This window comes from Arachis ipaensis, chromosome B6 (genome assembly GCF_059453495.1).
Source record: "Arachis ipaensis isolate K30076 ecotype BB chromosome B6, ASM5945349v1, whole genome shotgun sequence".
Classification (NCBI taxonomy): Eukaryota; Viridiplantae; Streptophyta; class Magnoliopsida; order Fabales; family Fabaceae; genus Arachis; species Arachis ipaensis.
In genome coordinates this window covers 120,344,179-120,352,855 of record NC_142441.1, presented here as the reverse complement: position 1 = coordinate 120,352,855, position 8,677 = coordinate 120,344,179, and the positions used below count along the sequence as shown (strand labels likewise).

The 8,677-nt window shown below is 36.0% G+C and overlaps 1 non-coding gene across 1 annotated transcript; it reads right to left on the bottom strand.

The window, feature by feature from the left end:
* Nucleotides 1-7,751: 7,751 nt before the first annotated feature.
* Nucleotides 7,752-7,859, bottom strand: LOC148562497 (small nucleolar RNA R71). The gene has a single exon (XR_015888219.1). It is a non-coding gene; the product is annotated as a small nucleolar RNA R71 (small nucleolar RNA).
* Between the last annotated feature and the right edge of the window lie 818 nt (nucleotides 7,860-8,677).

Here is an 8,677-nt window from a genome sequence, read left to right as displayed (position 1 = left end):
GAGCCTGTTTAAAACTGTGAACCGCAAAACCGCTTCCAAAATTACTTTTGCTATGAAGCGTACATCCATACATACCATACAATTTACAAAAACTCACAAAGAGTACATACATATATATACTTATATACATATAAATAATATTACAAGCATTAACCAGTACAATTCCTATCCTTCTTACAGAATATGTCAAGATAAAGGCAAGGGTACAATAAACCATAACTAAAACAAACGGAGCATTTCAACAACTAAATAAACTCTTCGTGACTTTTGCGCCCATATCCTGAAAGGGGAAAAATGTAGGGGGGGTGAGAACATCATCCTCGAAAGGGTTCTCAGTAGAGGATTTTTAGGAATTACTGTAATAGGATACGTGAAGATAAACCATACCGGTGATTAATAACCATCTTATGCCTCTTTTCAAAAAAAAAAAAACAGTTTACAATAAAAGTAAAGTCAGAAATCTTTTCTGAAAGAAGAACTATTCAATTCTCAAAAACCCAAAAGCCTTTCAAAAGATTTATCTATGCTGAACCAAAATAGCCTTTCGTATTCTTCCAAATCAGAAACACAAAACCAAAACCAACGATCGGTCCATCTCATTTCAACCACGGCCCTAGGCCCAAACAAATCCAACCAATAATCAATCACCACAGTTCAACAGAATCTCAGTCGCAAACACAAATAGGAAGATTCAAGCACAAACAAACAGTTATTGCAAGTAGAACAATTAGCAATTAATCACAAGTAGTCACAAAGGCAAACCAAGTACAATATGCACACCCAAACAATGTCACATAGATGCATATGATGCATGCCTGTCCTAGTGGCTGTTGATATCATCTGTCGGTTATAAAGTCAACCCGACAAGTCCTGGTAGCTAACCATTGGACTGTCCCTCTGTCGTGCATCCTCAACTCGAGTTATACTCAACCTAATTGTGATCATAATCATGATCCATATCCAACACCCTCACTAGTGTATATTCACGGGGGCAAGCTCATCCGGGGCTTTCACAGTGCCCAGCCACCCTTACGATATAGGGTCAACAGAGTATCAAGTCTCAACCTGGAGCACATGGTGGTTAGCCACTGCTACTACCCAGGGAAACTCGTATCTCAGACTGTGGAAGTGCAACATTCACAATTATCAATATCTCAGCATATATGCCTTCATTCTCAGCCATGGATCAACATCCATCTCAGCCATCCGGCTTAAATTCATAATTCATAGTCAGCCAAACGGCTCATAACTCATTCGGCAATCGGCCATAATTCAATATCATACACAGCCATTCCTGCTCATAACGAAATAGCACTTCCACCATTCAACATCATCAAATTCATAAAATCGGCATTTAAGCCATAAATCATTTTTCTCAATTCATTTCACTTTGAAATCAAGTTTCAACTCTTTTCAGCCTTGGCTTTAAAGATCTCATTTCTCAAATCATCTCAGGCTCATAAGCCACTTTTGCTCAAGGTAAATTCCCCTTTGAAAACAATGCCACTCTCGGCATCCTCTTTCCAAAACTTCCATAACCATGGCAAGTTAAAGATTTATTTTGAAATATTCAAAATCATCCATCCAACAATGGAATTTTATAACAAAGGTTCCTTGGTAGAGTCCCAAGTCTTTAGGGGAGATGAACATAACTCATTTCCTCAAATTCACTTAAAATCATTAAAACCTTGACTTCCTGATTTGAGTAACAAAATAGGATCTAAGTCAAACCGAGTCACGTAATCAATTACTCGTTTTAAAGCCATTTTCTTTACTTAAACAAAAACCAGCTTCAACCCCATGAGAAATTCTAAAGCGTTTCAACGGCTCAAAAATTGTCTTAGTCTTGCAAAAACTCAGAATTCAAAGAGTACTTAAGACTTTTCCCAAAACATTTTAGAATGAAACTTGTCAATAGACGTTCAGGTTCTTTCAAAGTCACTGAAAACTCTCTTATTGAAATCCTCAAGCCAAATTCAAAGGCATAAACCATTTTCACATTTAAAACAGCCTTAAAGCATAAGTTTCATCTAAATAACTTGTTCACAAGGGAAATATAATACTTTTCTTAAGAAATAAGACTAAATCATAATTTTCTTTTTAATAATTCATTTCAAAAGCATAAGTCATCCATTTCTTAATAATTCAGATAAAATAGTAGAAGCCGTTAACTAATAAGTTTCCGAATAACATTCAGTAAAGTCCTAGATTCTACCGGAATTTCAGCAGCACCTACCCTAAAACTTGGACTTTGCCACCCGGTTCGGATCCCAACAAAATAGTCCACAATCTTTTTCAACAGCCCAAAATCCAAAATCAGTTCAAGGCAAGCCAAATCTAACAGTCATCTCAATTCCATATTTTAAGGAAACCGTTTCAAAATCAAATCATTATCAGCCGAATAAACTCATTTCTAAAGCTTTAAAGAAACGGTTCAACAACCATCATTTATCAAACCAGATCATTTAAAGCAAACCAGGCTGAATTCAAGAGTGTGTTCTATTTTTCATATTCCCAAGAAAATTATCTCAAATCAACTCTCAATGGATTACACTCGATTTCAAAGCTTTAAAGGAATCAACTTCAAAAGCATTTCGTTTCACAAAGCCACATAACAATCCAATCAAACAAACATTCATAATCAATCTAGACAAATCAAACCATACATAAGGCTGATACAATCACCAAATACACATTCTCTCACATCAGTATCCATATGTAATAATTCCAATATATAAAAATATAGTTTTTGGAAAGCGCCCCTACCTCAAAAAGCAAACCATAACCCAACGCGTCACCGGAAGTCTCTATCAACCCGAAGTTACCGGCAGCTTGCATAACAGCTTTGTTCACTTTCGCAGCAGCAAATACAACCCTTACACACAAATGTGGCTCCGATAACTTAATCCTAGAAAACATTATTATTGTGAAAGCCTTAAAACACATAACGGGATATGAACGGGGAAGGTTTCAATACAGAGATACTTACTATAACTAAAGAATACCATCTGAACCAAAGAACAGAAGCCTCAGTGGTGGTTCTGACAGCCACAGAACCGCCCTTGGCAGTCAGAATCACCGTGACTCAGCCTGCTCCGTTAGTAGTTCCAGCAACAAATGAAACAGTCCTAGAACGAACACTAGTTGCAACAGAAGTCTCCAAACGCAGCCAGCAACTACCTCTGGTAAGGGAAGTGGTAATGCAACTTACTATAACCATTTTATTCAATACAACTAGTGTCAGCAACAATGCTTCTAGGTATAAACGAATTGATAGAACAAGAGGGAATCAGAAATAGGGTAAAGCTTACCCAACAGTAGCAGTTCTCACGGTTCAAGATGGAGCCATGCAAGGCCAGAGCAACATCAACTCCAACAGTGGCAGTGGCGTTTAGTCGGATTCCAAAACCCAAGAGCAGAGGCAGAAAAGCATCTCTTTTCCTTGATTCACGCAGCACTGCTCTTCTCTATTCCTTGATTCTACGCAGAGAGGGAGGCAGTTTCCTCCACCCTCATCCATAGTCATCCACGATGGAGGTGGAAGCTGGCAGTGACGGCGCACGGCGGGACGCGACGAGTTGGTCGGCAACTGATGAGCGGATAATTTATACGCTTTTTGGCATTGTTTTTAGGTAGTTTTTAGTATGTTTTAGTTACTTTTTATTATATTTTTATTAGTTTTTATGCAAAAATCACATTTCTGGACTTTACTATGAGTTTGTTTATTTTTCTGTAATTTTAGGTATTTTCTGGCTGAAATTAAGGGACCTGAGCAAAAATCTGATTCAGAGGCTGAGAAAAGACTACAGATGCTGTGGGATTCTGACCTCCCTGCACTCAAACGCATTTTTCTGGAGTTAGAGAAGTTCAATTGGTGCGTTCTCAATTGGGCTGGAAAGCTAACATCTTGGGCGTTCCAGAAATGTCTAATAGTTTATACTTTGCCCGAGATTTGATGGCCCAAACTGGCGTTCAACGCCAACCAGATACCCTTTTCTGGCGTAAAACGCCGAAACTGGCACCAGAACTGGAGTTAAATGCCCAAACTGGCATCCAAGTTGGTGTTTAACTCTAAAAAAGGCCTATGCACATGTAAAGCTCAATGCTCAGCCCAAGCACACACCAAGTGGGCCCCAGAAGTGGATTTTTGCACTATCTGCACTTAGTTACTTATTTTCTGTAATCCTTAGTAACTAGTTTAGTATAAATAGAACTTTTTACTATTGTATTCATATCATCATGATCTTATGCCATTTTTAAAATTTGCAGGCTGGCCACACGGCCATGCCAAGACATTTTTCTCTTATGTTTTTTCTACGGTGGAGTTTCTACACCTCATAGATTAAGGTGTGGAGCTCTGCTGTTCTTCATGAATTAATGAAAGTACTATTGTTTCTCTTTCAATTCACGCATGTCTCTTCTCCAAGATATACTCTCGTTCTTAATTCAGTTAATTCAAAATGAAGGGGTGACCCGTGATAATCACCTACTATCTTCATTACTCGCTTAGCCAAGATCCGTGTGCCTGACAACCACAAATGGTCTACATGATGTTCAATGTAGTCATTGGACAACAGCTGGAGTATAATCTCTTAGGCCTCTGGTTTGTGACTTTGACTTGCATCTCCTGACATCAGAGCAGTCGAACTCACAGAGATCAGAACCTTCGTGGTAAAGGCTAGAACAAATGAGCTTCAAACTCACGAATGTTGGGCGCAGTGACAGTGTGCAAATGGATAGAGAGATCCTATTCCGACACAAGTTTGAACCGATAGATGATTAGCCGTGCGGTAGCTGTGCCTGGTATTCTTCATCTGAGATGAGAGATTCGACAGATGATTAGCCATATAGAAGCCGTGCCTGGACCATTTTCACTGAGAGGACGGATGGTAGCCATTGACAACGGTGATCCACCAACATACAGCTTGCCATGGAAGGGAGCACGCATGATTGGATGAAGACAATAGGAAAGCAGAGGTTCAGAAGCAACAAAGCATCTCCAAACGCTTATCTGAAATTCCCACCAATGAATTACATAAGTATATTTATTTTAATTTACGTTTTATTTATCTTTCAATTATCAAAACTCATAACCAATTGAATCTGCCTGACTAAGATTTACAGGATGACCATAGCTTGCTTCAAGCCGGCAATCTCCGTGGGATCGACCCTTACTCGTATAAGGTTTTATTACTTAGACGACCCAGTGCACTTGCTGGTTAGTTGTACCGGAGTTGTGAAAAGTGTGATCACAATTCCGTTCACCAAGTTTTTGGCGCCGTTGCCGGGGATTGTTCGAGTTTGGACAACTGACGGTTCATCTTGTTGCTTAGATTAGGTAACCTTCTTTCTTGTTTCAACTTTTATTTTCTTTTCAAAAAGTTTTTAAAAATATTTCAAAAAAAAAAGATTTCGAAAAAAATGTTCTTCAAAAATTTTAAGAATGAATTCCACCTTAGAGCTCCATGATGATATGTTGAAGCTTGGCTGGCTGTTAAGCCATGTCTAATCTTTTGGACTGAAGCTTCCACTTATCATTGCAGCTATTGGAGAAGCCTACGGATTCTCATTTATAATTTTGTGCTAAAGCTTGGCTGGCCATTTGGCCATGTCTAATTCTTTTGGACCGAAGCTTTAGACTAACATTGCATGAATCCTGGAATTCTTATTAAAAATTTTGAATTTCTTTATTTTGTTTTTCCAAAATAATTTCGAAAAAAATACAAAAAGTTTAATAAAATCATAAAAACCAAAAAATTTTTGTGTTTCTTGTTTAAGTCTTGTGTCAAATTTTAAGTTTGGTGTCAACTGTATTTTTTTTAATTTATTTTTTTTAAAATTTTCGAAAATTCATGCATTATGTTCTTCATGATCTTCAAGATGTTCTTGATGATTTTCTTTGTTTGATCTTTACATTTTCTTGTTTTGTGTCTTTTCTTGTTTTTCATATGTATTTTCAAATTGTTAGTGTCCCTATTACAAACGTTCTTAAGTTTAGTGTCTTGCATGTCTTTCTTTTCTTAAAAATTTCCAAAAATATGTTCTTGATGTTCATCATGATCTTCAAAGTGTTTTTGGTGTTCATCTTGACATTCAAAGTGTTCTTGCATGCATTATTTGTTTTGATCTCAAATTTTTATATTTTGTTTCATTTTGTTATTTTTCTCTCTCCTCATTAAAAATCAAAAGTAAAAAAAATTTTTTTTCCTTATTCTTCTCATAATTTTCGAAATTTTGAGTTGACTTGGTCAATAATTTTAAATTTTAGTTGTTTCTTGTTAGTCAAGTCAAAATTTCAATTTAAAAACTTTATCTTTTCAAATCTTTTTCAAAATCAATTCTTTTTCATTTTTTTATGATTTTCGAATTTCATTTTTAAAATTTTTCAAAATCTTTTTCATTTTTCTTTTAATGTTTTCGAAAATTTTAAAACTAATTTTTCAAAATCTTTTTCTTAATTTTATTTCATATTTTCAAAAATCCTTGCTAACAATTAATGTTTTGATTCAAAAATTTCAAGTTTGTTACTTTCTTGTTAAGAAAGGTTCAATCTTTAAATTCTAGAATCATATCTTTTAGTTTCTTGTTAGTCAAGTCATCAACTTTAATTTTAAAAATAAAATCTTTTTCAATTCTTTTTCAAAATAAATTTCAATCATATATTTTTAAAATTTTAATTTCAAAATCTTTTTCTAACTTCTTATCTTTTCAAAATTTATTTTCAAATCTTTTTCAACTAACTACTTGACTTGTTTGTTTTAATTTTAAAAAAAGTTTTCTATTTCTTATCTTTTTCAAAATCACCTAACTACTTTTCCACTTCTAATTTTCAAAAACCACTAACTACTTTTTCAAAAATCTTTTTAATTAACTAATTGTTTTAGTTTTTAATTTTCTTGTATTTCTTTTTCAAATTTTCGAAACTAACTTAATTTATTAAATAAAAATAAAGATATTTTTCTTTTCCGTCTTCTTAAAATTCGAATGCTCTCTCTCTCTCTCTCATCTCTTTCTATTTATTTTATTTATTTACTAACATTTCTCTTCTACTCATCTAATAATTCGAACCCTCTCCCTCTCTCTGTGTTTGAATTCTTCTTATTCTCTCTACCTCATTCTTCTATTCTTCTTTTCCTCTGACACATAAAGGAATCTCTATACTGTGACATAGAGGGTTCCTCTTCTCTCTTTGTTCTCTTCTTTTTCATATGAGCAGGAATATGGATAAAGATATTCTTGTTGAAGCTGATCCTAAACCTGAAAGGACTCTGAAGAGGAAGCTAAGAGAAGCTAAAGCACAACACTCCGGAGAGGACCTTACAGCAAATTTCAAAAAAGAGGCAGACATGGCAGCCGAACCTGAGAACAATGGTGGAGATGCAAGGAAGATGCTTGGTGACTTTACTGCACCAAGTTCCAGCTTCTATGGAAGAAGCATCTCAATTCCTGCAATTGGAGCAAACAACTTTGAGCTTAAGCCTCAATTAGTTTCTCTAATGCAGCAAAATTGCAAGTTTTATGGACTTCCATTGGAAGATCCTCATCAGTTTTTAGCTGAATTCTTGCAAATCTGTGACACTGTTAAGACCAATGGGGTTGATCCCGAGGTCTACAGACTTATACTTTTCCCCTTTACTGTAAGAGACAGAGCTAGGATATGGTTGGACTCACAACCTAGAGAAAGCCTGAACTCTTGGGAAAAGTTAGTCAATGCTTTCTTGGCTAAATTCTTTCCACCTTAAAAGATGAGCAAGCTTAGAGTGGAAATTCAAACCTTCAGACAAAAGGAAGGTGAGTCCCTCTATGAAGCTTGGGAAAGATACAAACAATTGATCAGAAGGTGTCCTTCTGACATGCTTTCAGAATGGAGCATCTTAGGTATATTCTATGATGGTCTGTCTAAATTGTCCAAGATATCATTGGACCACTCTGCTGGTGGATCTCTTCATCTGAAGAAAACACCTGCAGAAGCCCAGAAACTCATTAAAATGGTTACAAATAACCAGTTCATGTATACTTCTGAAAGAAATCCTGTGAATAATGGGATGACTCAGAAGAAATGAGTTCTTGAGATTGATACTCTGAATGCCATATTGGCTCAGAATAAAGTATTGACTCAACAAGTCAATATGATTTCTTAGAATCTGACTAGAATGCAAGCTGCATTCGGCAGTACTAAAGAAGCTTCCTCTGAAGGAGAAGCTTATGACCCTGAGAATCCTGCAATGGAAGAGGTGAATTACATGGGAGAATCCCATGGAAACACCTATAATCCTTCATGGAGAAATCATCCAAATTTCTCATAGAAGGATCAACAGAAGCCTCAACAAGGCTTCAATAATAATAATGGTGGGAGAAATAGGTTTAGCAATAGCAAGCCTTTTCCATCATCTTCTCAGCAACAGACAGAAAATTCTATGCAGAGCCTCTCTGACTTAGCAACCATAGTTTCTGATCTATCTAAGACCACTCTCAGTTTCATGACTAAAACAAGGTCTTCCATCAGAAATTTAGAGGCACAAGTGTGTCAGCTGAGTAAAAGAGTTACTGAAATCCCTCATAGTACTCTCCCAAGCAATACAGAAGAGAATCCAAAGAGAGAGTACAAGGCCATCAATATATCCAAAGTGACTGAACCTATAGAGGAGGAAGAGGCAGCAATTTACAGTGAAAAAGA